Source organism: Giraffa tippelskirchi, chromosome 11 (assembly GCF_054371585.1).
Source record: "Giraffa tippelskirchi isolate mGirTip1 chromosome 11, T2T-mGirTip1v1.2.pri, whole genome shotgun sequence".
Taxonomy (NCBI): Eukaryota; Metazoa; Chordata; class Mammalia; order Artiodactyla; family Giraffidae; genus Giraffa; species Giraffa tippelskirchi.
The window spans coordinates 34,532,389-34,545,794 of NC_137285.1; the positions used below are offsets into that span (position 1 = coordinate 34,532,389).

Genomic DNA, 13,406 nt, shown 5'->3' on the forward strand with positions numbered 1-13,406 from the left:
TTCCTCTGCCATTTCCAAACTCATTTTGCTAGTAAAATAACTGGTTGTTTTATTTTTAAAACTGACAAGGTGTTTAGGATTTGTGATGACTCTTAAATTTTCTTTTAACTTTTCTGTGTTTTTCAAAATTTCTCCAATGACCATGTGTTATTTCTAAGTAGAAAAAAAAAGTTAATCGAATTGTTCAAATTAAAATCAATTTTTGTTTAATTTCCTTGTTGTTCAGTCACTCAGCTATGTCCAACTCTTTGCGACCTCATGGACTGCAGCATGCCAGCCTTCCCTGTCCATCACTATCTCCTGGAGTTTGCTCAAACTCATGTCCCATCGAGTCGGTGATGGCATCCAACCATCTCATCCTCTGTTGTCCCCTTCTCCTCCTGCCTTCAATCTTTCCCAGCATCAGGGTCTTTTCTAATGAGTCAGTTCTTCACATCAGGTGGCCAAAGTATTGGAGCTTCAGCTTCACCGTCAGTCCTTCCAATGAATATTCAGGATTGATTTCCTTTACCATTGACTGGTTTGATCTCCTTGCAGTCCAGGAGGGGAGCCTTCTCCAACACTACAGTTCAAAAGCATCAATTCTTCGGCGCTCAGCCTTATCCAAACCAGTACTTATTGAATATCCAACCTAGTGCCAGATGTTGTGGGAAGATATTTTTAAAAGATAATTTTTGTGGCCATCAAGGATTTCCCAGCTATGTTTTAGAAGGATTGGATATAAAAAATTTTAATGTTAAAAAATCAATATGGTTTAAATAACAAGTCATGCCAGGAATAGAAGGAGAATAAGCGCATTTGATTAATTATATTGACAGTTATTGCTATTTCTGAATAATCCTCTTCTTGAATTCAATTCCAGGGATGTTTAGCAAAGCACAATTCTGAAACCTCTGAGTTCTTTGACTGCAAGTCACTCAGTGACACGTGAGAACTTTACAAGGTAGAGTTGTCATTTCATTTCTCCCTTTAGTCTGAGATTTCAATTTGGATATAGCACTTAAAACTTTCTTCTTTCTCCATTGTCTGAGTGTATTAAAAGATGATGAGGAAAATAGTCATTTTTTTTTCAGATGAGGTCAGGTTGCAATTTTACTTTATTTTAAAAATTTTTTAAACTTTTATTGGACTATAGATGATTTACAATGTTGTGTTAGTTTCAGGTGTACAGCAAAGTGAATCAGTATATCCTGGTAACCATTAATTTGATTTCTATATCTGTGAAAAATCATATACATTTACTCTGGAGCCCTTGACATATTTTCTGGGCTACAGAAGGGAGGGTACAGTAAGTTAATTCATCATTTAGTCAAAGGCTAGTTTGTGAGAAGTGTGTAGAAATAAACTAGTGCCAAAGCACGATGCTGCATGTTAGTCAGGAAGTGGGAAAATAAAGTGAGTTGAACTGAGGGGCTCTAAATGTATTTCCAATAAGGACCCTAACCTTGGTTGTTTTTCTCCCTCAGTATTTAATTATATTTGTTAACTCTTCCAGTGGGAAAGATTGGGAATGAATTACTGTCATTCAGATAAGCTAATTCCACTGTAAGGAAATATATTACTTAGTACCAAAAGAAAATTAGTGTTCTTACCTATAATAATGGAAAATATTAGTTTAAATTTCCCTAAGTGTTACCTATGGGTTAGGTAAGACAAGTAATTATTGAGTCACATTTTTCTGTTACATTTTATATATATATATATATATATATTTTCACAGAATCCCTTCCAGAGTGACTTTCAAAACCCTTCATGAGGGTGTGTATTTTCCCCCAGAGGGAACTTAAGCATAGGATAAATTTAAAAAGTGATACAATAAAAATGATAGCAGAGTCTTAATGATATTTCTTCATGCCTGGTAAGTGAGAAAAATGCAGGGATAAATAGTTCCCAATAGCACTTGTGAGTTATATTTACCTAGTGAAAATTTTTTTTTCCTCCTTATTATGGATTTTTCCTGCCTTCTTTCCATCTTATTTTCTTACAATAATTTATATACACTTGTTTGAAGTTAGATTTCCATAGCTACCACTGAAGAGTGACTGAGTCTTTTCTCAGTGATTTAACAAATACAAAAGTATATCAATCCTGTTGTCTGGGAACAAAGCAAATATGATAGCCCAAAGAAAAACAACAGTCACCTCCTTCTCGAAAGAGAACTTTCCAACAGCTCCTTAAAAACCTAAAAATAATTTATTTGAATTTAAATAACCATAACCAAATGAATGCTTTTTTTTCAAATAATGTATTTTGTGTAAAATTTTTTGCATAACTATTTCCCCAAAATACTGGAACATTGTTTCTCTGAAATAGAAATCATTTCTAAAGAATGACTTCTGAACATTTCACTCACTCTTGCACAACTATAAGCCTGTTAAAACACACAAATTGCTCATTTAAGTGAAAAACACACAAATTGCGCATTTAAGTGACTGCATTCTCATTTTCCTAAGATAATATTCACTGAGTATTTTTATATACCTGAAGCTGGAAATTCTGCTTATTCTGATGTATAATGCCATACTGATGGAACAGAGATAGAATTTCTTCTGAGCAAGCCATTTCTTACCACCACCCCCAGAAGCGACTGTTTGCGTTATTAACTTTATATGAAGTAAATTTAGGATTTTTAAAAAAGGAAATGAGAGTTGCTTTTTTTCTGCTGCTTTTGGCCAAGCTCAATATTCTTAATGTTATATTTTACCTGAAACTTTTGAAGTTCTGAATAATTTATTAGGCTTTAGTTTCCAGAGGACAAAAAGAATAGAAAGGGGAGACTATGACCCTTCTAAGGGTCCACTCTGCCTCACAGAGGTCAGAGCAGTGAGAACACAATAGTGAGAACTGAAGGGCTTGGGAGGAAAAGCACCGTGCCTCCATACAGGGGAAACACTAGAGCTGGCGTCTTCATCTCCTTGCTCAACAGTCTCATTTTGCACATGAAGAGAATGTGATACAAAGAAGCCCGCTGACTTCCTGAAGGTCACTCAGCCGGCCAACTCCCTTAGAAACCTGCAGTTCTCTTCATCACCCTGACAGTCACTTGAATAAGTTGGCCCTAAGTTATTTGTCTTGATTTCTTGTGAGTTGAGCATTCCTCTTAAAAGCATGCTTTTGACAATGTATTAAGGAATTGGCAGTGTGATAGTGGAGAGTCATTTAGAGTGTCTAGTCTGCCATGGTGCCAGGACTGAACTCGGCCCAGAGTCACCTTTGACGTTCCCCACCCTGCTCCTTTTCACTCATTCAGCATCCCTCCCTCACCACACTGGTCGCTTGGCCTGACCACACCTAATGCCTCAATGCCTTTGTCTGTGCTCCTCTACTCTCCAGAAATGAATTTGCTTATGTTTCTTTCTGCCTGGAAAGTTCTGTTTTTAAGCCTAAGTAGTGGATCTAGTCAGTAAGTGCTCTTTCCCTTCCCTGTTCCTCCTTGATTAAAGGTACAGATCAAGGTTGTAAGGAAACTGGGGTAAGAATTTAGATCATCTGATTTGCAGACCATTTCGCTTCCCACTCATTCCTTTCAGCCAAGCTCTGAGGCCTGTCAGCTTCTTCATGGAGGTTACTTCCAGTCTCTTAGACACAGAAGTAGAATTCCCTTCACGACGGGTGCTGAGTGTGCTCTTGGCTGATGACAGATCAGGGAAGTTCCCTTCTATGATGTTCCTTTGCCCTCAGGATAAGACCACCTCCTTAACATAACCAAAAAGGCTTCCGTTGACCTCCCCAGCCTTTACGTGTGCTCTTCCCTTAAACGCCCAGATCCAGTCATGCTGACTTAGTCTCAAGTGGTCTGTTATCTCTGCATTCACAGCAACCTTTTATCCCTCACCAGGCAAATTCATACCCACAACACACTGTGTTTGTTTCAGCTGACATATCATCCTTTTTGGAAAGCCTTTCCCAACCTTGGATTGATGCCTCATATCATAGAAACTATCCTAACACCGTATAATGATGGGCTATGGACTTATGACCCTGGAGAAGGAAATGGCAACCCACTCCAGTATTCTTGCCTGGAGAATTCCATGGACAGAGGAGCCTGGTGGGCTACAGTCCGTGGGGTCACAAAGAGTCAGACATGACTGAGTGACTAACGCACACACACGGACTTATGAATCCTCCACTCAGCTATGAAGCCGTTGAATCTGGAGTAGGCTTTGTTTGCCTCAGTATCTGTAATACTTGCACAGCACTTCATGCTGTAATTTCATTTTTAAATGTTTACCTTTTTAATTGAAGTAAAACAGGCATCTCAAAAAGCACATAAATCATATATTCACAGCTGGATGGATTTTCACAAATTAAAGTCATGCTGTGTAACTAGCAGAAATCAAGAAACAGAACATTATCCCTCGAATTCCTCTTCATGCCCCTTTCCAGTCTTTGCCCCTCTGATTTTTAACACAAAAGGATGTTTCCTGAACTTTATATAAATGGAATCATACAGTACATATCCTCTTTTGTGTCTGTCTTCTTTCTCTCAATATTATGTTTGTAAGATTCTAAAAGCCTTTTTTTAAGAAATAAGTAATATTGCAGTATCTAAGATTTTAATCAATGTGCATAAGACATTTTCTGTATCACCAGTTCAGAAAAAAAGCAGCTATTAAGAGGCATGCATGAAATTTCTCTCTAGAGGATGCCTGCTCAGCATTCTTTACTGTCATTCCTAACAGAACCCACTTTTGTTCCTGTGCCCCATGCAACCTATATGCATATGGAGGGGATGAGCCTGATTGGTTATCTTCTCCTTCCTTTTCCGTGATTGGCTGAAGAATGCAAGTCCCCATTTTGACCAATAAGACCTGAAGGGTGGTTTTCTGGGGCTCCTGGGAAACTTTTTGCCCACTTCTCCAGGAATGTTTGCAGAAGTGACTCAGAAACTCTTTCTGGATGTTGTGTGTAGGTGTGAGACTCAGACTTCAAAGGATACCCATCACCAGGCTTGAGGATGAAGTCAGTATGAAGAGAAAGACAGTACCAAGAATCACTAGGAAACAAGGCTATCTACAGGATTAAGTTATCCTTCACCCTATTCCACCTCTTACGTTTGCAGATCTGTCAGTCAACAAATCTCATTATAGCTTAATCCAGTTAGAGGTTTTTCTTGTTTGTTCATTTTGGTGTTTCTTGATACTTAAAACTAAGGGCATTTTAACCAATATATCTCCTAAAGGCTTGGATGCTTACTGCAAGGTGCATTTACCTGAATGGAGAGTGATGTGAAGCTTTGTTCATGGTAATGAGATGCAAGTCAGGAAGCAAGAGGAGGCTGCCTGACTTGCATGGGGTGGAGGCTCTAGCTAGAGCATGGGGCTGAGAAGGAAACCTCTCAGGAACAAGCTATTCTGGCACTGCCCATGTTACCTTGGATGAAGGCTCTGGGGCTACAATGCTGTAGGCTTGAGGAGTCAAGTAACCAAAGTACAGCAACGTCCTGAGTGGTCGGAGAAAGAGGCAGCTGTGTGTGCCTGAAGATAGAGGGGCTTTTCCTTCTGTCCCTCCTGTGGAGGAAATGCTGGCAGAGGAATAGCAGTCATGTAATCCTAGGTGGCCTAAGAAATTTCTTTCTTTCTTTTTTTGAGAGGGGGGGCCCCACACCATGTGTGAGGCATGCAGGATCTTAGTTCTCTGACCAGGGATCGAACCCACACCCACTGCAGTGGAAGCATGGAGTCTTAACCACTGGACCACCAGGGAAGCCACCAAGGGAACTTCTTCAGAGGATGGTAGTATGTGTCCGAGAAGACAAAGATTCTCAAATAATGGACATGAAGTGTGGTACAAGTATAACACCGCTCTCTTGGTGTTTTCCCAACAGTGCAGTGTGATAATGAAAGCAAAAAGAGTGAAAGGAAAGGGCCTCTTGGCTTATAAACACGTTTTCTGTTTTTCTGGCCCCCTCCCCTGGAGATGGTCTACTGAAGAAGGGAATAGCAAACCACTTCAGCATTCTTGCCTTGAGAACCCCATGAACAGTATGAAAAGGCAAAAAGATATGACATTGAAAGGTGAACTCCTCAGAAGGACAGGGATGCCTGGCGTGCTGCAGTCCATGGGGTTGCACAGAGTTGGACACGACTGAGTGACTGAACAACAACAACCACCCCTGGAGATGAGAGTAATTGATATTGCCCACGGGGTGTGAGAAAGCACGCCCAGGGGGCGCGCCTAGGGGAGCTGGAGTTACCATGGAGGGGCGGCTCTCCCATAGGAAGGATATTCTGTAAAATAGAGCCTCAGAGTGACTTAAGCTGAAAATGAGAACTAGTTCTTCCATTCAGGCTGGGGAAGTGGGTTAGATTGGTCCCATTTACATGGAGATATTAGGGAGATGTTGTGAATAAGGCGGCATCAGATTTGACCTGAGAAGGAGAGATGGCATTTACACTAGAAGTGATAAAGAAGATGTTTCAGTTAAAGGGAACTGAAAGTGCAAAAGCGGAAGGGCCGGAAGAGAAGAGTAGGTACAGGACGGAGTGAGTAAATGAATTTGATGCTGCCAGAGTACCTGTGAGAGTGGGGAGGGCTGAGGAGAGTGGGCAAGAGAAGTGGTGTCTAGATGGAGGATGTGCATGCCTCAGAAGTGTGAATCTTACCAGTAGGTAATGGAGAACAGGAACGAATTTTAAACATGTCAGTATTCAACATAATACTGAAGTGTGTCTCAAGATGATTAAAATCAGAATGGACAAGAAAGGGAAAGACAGGAACTGGGGAGACCCAATTAGAACCTAAAGTGAAAGAAGAGAGGAAAGGAAGTGAATTAAGGTGGTGGTTGTAGACAGTAGAGAAATGGGAGGATTTACGGAGGTGAGCTTGACAGGAGTCAATATCTGATTGACTGTGAGTACTGCATCATTAAGAAGAACTGGATCTTGTCACAAAACCTGGCCCCAGAGGTTGATAAGTTTATTACACCATGTTACATTTTCCCCATAACCATTCTGCTAGTGAAATGATTCCCAATTTACAGGCTATTTGTGACAAAATGAAACAAACAAAAAACAGTGACGAAGTGCTACGTGTGAAAAGAATTTGCCCAAAACAGATTTTTCTGTCCCATGTGGTTAACAGTTGTACTGCCTTTGACCAAGCACGGTTGTGCGTTCCAGTAATGGTAATGGAAAGAGAAGTGTGTTTAGAGCCCTTTGCACCTTCACTGTCCTCCCCACTCACTGTCCGAACCTGCCAGAGCTCAGCCGCTGATTGCCAAGCAATTAAGGATGTATTTTTCATAGTTTTTCAGAATCTAGTTTATTGGCTAGAGTGCATTCATTTTCTAAGCAGGAAAACTGAGCTTGGAACTTGATGACAAAGCATAATTGTCTTTATTATTAAAGAGAAGGAATTGTGAATGCATTTTTTTAAGGGAAGGATGCCAAAAAGCTTTCTTGATGATGACGGAGGTAACAATACCTTTTAAAGGAGTGTTTTTCAAAGAATGACTTCAATATCTCTCTCCCTGCGGGAAGACCGCAGCCTCTTTATCATAGGGCCTAGTGTCATGATCATACCAGTTGCTTGGTAAATATCTATAAGATAAATAGCAGAAAAGACTGCAGCAAAAAGAGAAGGCCTGAGATGGGAGGAATACTAAGCAATGATGGCGTTCTAAAGCTTTTATGCCAGGACAGCCCTCTTACAGTCAATTAATAGACCTTGAGAGAAGAAAATAGAGAAGGGTGTTTACTCCTGAAAACTATTTGGTTCACTCATTTATAAGATTTGACTTAAGAATTGGGATTAAGTTTAGAGGGAAATCTCAGTTCTAGAGATTCTAAACAGACTTAAGTTACTCATATCCTTTAATAATGTTAGATTCAAGGACATCATGGGGACTTATGAAAAATCCCCAAGGCCCATTGCTTCTTCCTCAAGAAGAGTCTAGAGCTCACGATGTTTACTTAATCACGACTTTGGGTGTTTAATAGACTATTTAGTCTCTCAGATTTACCTTGCTTTGTGTGATCTAGAGATCTAATTTTTACGGCATATAATTGAATGACTAGCTATCCTCAAAAGATAATCTTGATTATCTGAGTTATATTTTACTTAGTAGTCAATCCTGCAGAGCATCAGAAAAGGAAAAGTAGTAGTGTTTAAAGCAGAGCAATTAGTAACATGTAATAAAAATGAAAGGGCTTCCCTGGTGGCTCAGTGGTAAAAACCCACATGCTGATGCAGGAAATACGGGTTCAATCCCTTGGTCAGGAAGATCCCCTGGAGGAGGGACTGGCTACCCACTTCAGTATTCTTGCCTGGAGAATCCCATGGGCAGAGGAGCCTGGCAGGCTACAGTCCATGGGGTCACAAAAGAGTCAGACACAACTTAGAGACTACACAACAACAACAGCAATAAAAATGAAAAGCACTAAGTAGCAAGGAGATAGTATCCCCCAAACAATCCTTCCAATTCCATCGTTTGCTGAATATTTTCCAAAAGAAAATGGAAATATAAGGATTCTATTTTAATTGCACAACAAGGGGGAAAGTGCTCAAATGCCAAAAGAACATGTTGAAAAGCAGATGGATTTTGAACCAAAACATGAAGGTAATATTCTGCCTTTGGAAATTCTATGTCTCCACTGTGATTTAAAGTGTTGTAGCTTACAGTAATCATCTTGGCAAAAACAAAAAAATGAATAAGAAGTCTGAGTAATTATCATGAATCTGCATTTCAAGCTGTAAGAGGAAAAGATATAACCCAGCTAAAATTCTCATCCAAGGCAATTCTCCTTTAAATGCATCAAGGCATTCTTAGAAATAATTTCATCTTGAGACAATGAGCCAAGTACCACTATCCTAAGTCTGATCAAAAAATCAATAATAAAAGCTCTTATTCTTATAGATTCATCACTTCATTACGTTTCCCTTTGTCACCATTCAGAAACTTAACATTAAGTGACTTGGTTGTAACTTGAACCCCTTTCTTCTCTCTCCATCCTTTCCTCCTTGCCTTCCTCCTTCCATTCTTTTAAATGGAGCGATGAAGTAGCCAGATGTTAACATTTCCAAAACCAAGAAAAATCAGTTCAGGATTTTCATGGACTTGCTAGCTGTATCAGCTGCTATTGTCAAACAAACAACCTCAGAACAATGATTTCAAGCAACCATTTATTTAGTTCATGATACTGCAAGTCATGGAGAAGGCAATGGCACCCCACTCCAGTACTCTTGCCTGGAGAATCCCACGGACGGAGGAGCCTGGTAGGCTGCAGTCCATGGGGTTGAGAAGAGTTGGACACGACTGAGCAACTTCACTTTCACTTTTCACTTTCACGCATTGGAGAAGGAAATGGCAACCCACTCCAGTGTTCTTGCCTGGAGAATCCCAGGGACGGCGGAGCCTGGTGGGCTGCCGTCTATGGGGTCACACAGAGTCGGACATGACTGAAGCGACTTAGCAGTAGCAACTGCAAGTCCAATTGCTAATTTAGGCTGGTATCACCTGGGCTCCCTTATGTGTCTGCATGCAGCCATTTGATGGTGAGGTAATTCTGCTTCCAAGGCTTGACTGGCACCTCTTGACTCTCCCCTATGTGATTTCTCATTGTGCAGAAGGCTAACCAGAGTTAGTGCTCAAGATGGAAGCAGAGGTCCAAGAGAGAAAGTAAAAACAAGCAAGGGTTCTTGGGGACCAGGCTTAACACTGACACAGGTTCACTTCTGCCATATACTGTTAGCCTAAGCAAGTAATTAGACCAACTTAAATTCAAGACATGGGAAGCAGACTTTACCTCTTGATGGGAGGAGAGGCAAAGTTACTTTCAAAAGGTGTGAATACAGGAAGGCTGTTAATAGGGGCTGTCAGGTGACCGGTCTACCATACTAGCTAGTTTTCTTCTAACACTCTAAATCATTTATTCAAGAAGCATATTTTTATTTCTGATTTTATCAAGACTTTTTATTCAGGAGTAAATATTCCATGTTACTAGATGCTATCCCCCCCTTTTTGCATATGTGAAGATGATCATGGATTGGAGTTTTTCTTATTTGAACCATAGGATTGATTATCTTAATAGATTTTCTAATATTGAAACTTCTTTGCCTGCCTGGAAAGAACTGTACTTGATTAAGTTATCGATTTTTGTTGCTGTTGTTATACTGATTAATCTCTTTGCTAGTATTAAGACTTCACCTGTTTATAAATGAAGTGTAGTTTTCTTTTTCTTGTGATACATTTGTTAGCTTTTATTAGTTATAACTCTTCTGCCAGAGCAAAGTTTCTAACATAACAGACTTTGTCCTAAAGAACATTGTATCATAGATTGCTAAATTCTGGCTGAATTTTTACTTCCCTTTCCCAATCCCTTTTACTCTTTACTAGATAACCAACTCTCTGATTTCCCCAAAATTTCCCTATATCCTCAAGACTCTAAACACACCTCTTTTATTGAGTCATAGTGTGACAAGGGTAGTTTCTGACCTGGCCTCCAGAGAGTCTCACTTCCTGGTAGTCATGCCTTCTTATAATCCCTTCATCTTGAATGGAGAAGAACCTGTGACTTGTTTCTAACCAAGAGAATAGGGCAAAATGCTGGAATGTCACATCTGTGGCTAGGTTACACAAGTAGTCACTCCTGTCTTGTTAACAGACTGCTTACATACTGGTAACACAAGTTCCCATATTGGAGAGGGCCACATGCTAAGAAAATGAGGGTGACGTATGGCCAACAGCCCTCAGTACAATACCCTTTGAAGAACTGAAACAACCAGATCCTTCCCCAGTCAAATCTTCACGTGAGACCTCGGCCCTGGCCAGAGCTTAGTTGCAGCCTTGGGAGAGACTGGGAAGCAGAGAACTCAGCTGAACCATCCCTAGTTTCCTGACTTACAGAAACTGAAAGAATAAATGTGTATTGTTTTAAGCTACTAAACTTGTAGTGATTTGTTAGTTGGTAATGGATAACTGATACACATCAAATAATAAATTCGTAGGTTGGGAAGAACTTTTTTTAAAAATCACACAGTGCAACCTTTTTAAAAAATTAATTGTTAACTGGAGTATAATTGATTCACAGTGTTGTGTTAGTTTCTGCTATACAGCAAGTTGGGTCAGTTTTATGTGTACATGTGTCCACTCTTTTTAAGATTCTATTCCTATGTAACTCATTACAGAGCATTGAGGAGAGTTCCGTGTGCTATCCAGTAGGTTCTTATTAGTTATCTCTTCTATATATAGTAGTGTGTATATGCACACAGTCCACCCTTACATTCTAATGTGACTCTCCACCACGTGCATGTCTAACTTGTGTTTAAATGGCACAGGTGACATAAAAGTTACTACTATAAAAAGTAGTTCATTCCATCTTGAGAAAATTATAATTTTTAGGAAACTGTTCACTTTAATAAGTTAAATATTTTATTCACAGATCCTGAATCTTACCTAGGTGTTATATCCATTCTTTTAAACATGATAAACCTTAAATTATTCCCAGTTCTTCCAAAATTCCTAACATGATGTGGTTTTTTTGCCCTCTTTCATCATCTCTGTCCCCTTTGTCTTAGCAGGTCCCCATAAATGACCTTAACATTAAGATTTGATTTATGTAGTACAAAGGAATGGGGCACTATCATTTAGAGTAATTAATGAGCCCACTATTGAAATTGTTCATTCATGTTGGACTCACTCTCCAAGAAAATCTTTGTTTTTATCTTATAGGAGCTGTACTAAGTCCTGTCATTACTATGTTATATTTACCCTGCTTGATTTCAGTTTGTTCATTCACACCAAGAAGTTGAGGTCTTCTTTGGTACTAATTTATCACCTAATATAATTTCCTTTGATCCTAATTGCACATTATCCACAGATTTGTTAGATATTTTTATAACTTTATCTACACTTTGAATATAGTGTTAAGGTGTGGCGAAAACAAATCCATTTTTATGATTGATACCCATTTATTCATTAGTATTTCTTAAATAATTTTCCTTGTGCAAACTATTACAATAACTTTTTACTGTTGTCTCTATCATTTATCCATGTGCTTCTCTGGTGATTCAGTGATAAAGAATCTGCCTGCCAGTGCAGGAGGTGTGGGTTAAATCCCTGGGTCAGGAAGATCCCCTGGAGAAGGAAATGGCAAACCACTCCAGTATCCTTACCTGGGAAATCCCATGGACAGTGGAACCTAGTGGGCTACAGTCCATGGGGTCGCAAAGAGTAGGACATGACTTAGCGACTAAAACAGCAACAATCATTATCTTTCTTAAATTCCTCCTTTACAAAGCAACCGCTTTATAGTTTTCTATTTTCTAATGTCTTCAAGCTTATCTTTTATTTGTTTCAACAAAGCCCAGTTCTTTTACTGTCTGCCACTGCAGTCTTTGGGGGTTGCAAATCTAGTTTCCTTATATTCCTGGTTTTCTCTCTGTATAGAATACTATATTTGAAAATTATTTGTGGGAATAATTTGAGGCCCACAGATGAAGGTACTTAACTCCAGAGAGAATTTTTTTCTGTTGTTGCTAGGCTTCTGGGGGACATTGCCATCCTAAGCTGTAAGTTTAAGTCTTGAGATAGCAATTAAATCAGAGGCTTTAAGTTTTCCTTTGGGCTGTCTCCCTTCTGATTCATGCCTATCCTGAATGTGCAGCCCTTTGGAGGAGGGTTCTCAGTTTATTGAAAGGAGGGTCTTCTACTAGATTCTCCACTGAGTCATCTCCCTTGTCCAGCAAGGCCATCAAAACAAAGCTTCTGATTTACCCAGATGGGGAAATGCCTTCAAGTCAAAAACAGTTTCAATGCCTACTTCCCTTCTGTATCCATTACCTTCCAGAGCTCTCATTTTCCTTCAATTTTGGTCTCTTTAAAAACTGTCTTATCTCTTTGATGATTTTAAGAAGAGGTTCTTTGAGATATTTTGGTTATTTTCAGCAAGACAGTTGATTCAAATATCATAGCCCATCATTACACAGGAGTCTGCTTCACTTCAAATCCTCACTCTACTACTTTGTATCTGTATGACTTTGGATAAATCATTTAAGCTCCATGAACGTCAGTTTCCTCATCTGTAAAATAGGGATAATAATAGCACCTGTATTACAGGGTTACATGTGAAGACTGTAGTATTCAGGCACATAATAATAAATGTTAGCTATTATTAATGTGTATTTTCATATCATCTTATTTATTTCCTTTAGGGCACTTACCACTCTCAAAGATAGCCTTGTTTATTTTTTACTGTTGTTATTTTTTCTTTCAATGAAATATAAGCTCCGTATTTTACTATTTAGTACTATAAATTGAGCCATATCATTTAAAATGAGTTAATGAATATATTCAAGTTTTTCACTAAGACAGTAGGTTTGATTCAAACCTGATAACCCACAAATGAAAAACAGGCCATTTTATGTGAAAAAAATAAAATCTATAGTACATTCTTCTTAAAAAATAG

At 39.2% G+C, this 13,406-nt stretch overlaps 1 protein-coding gene across 1 annotated transcript in view; it reads left to right on the top strand.

Annotated features, from left to right (window-relative positions):
- The window catches only part of BLTP1 (bridge-like lipid transfer protein family member 1), a 382,818-nt gene that overhangs the window by 18,082 nt on the left and 351,330 nt on the right, over window positions 1-13,406 (top strand). Inside the window, exon 2 of the mRNA XM_081544847.1 lies at window positions 863-943. The gene's annotated coding sequence lies outside the window, so the exon portion shown is untranslated. The remainder of the gene's footprint in view (window positions 1-862; window positions 944-13,406) is intronic.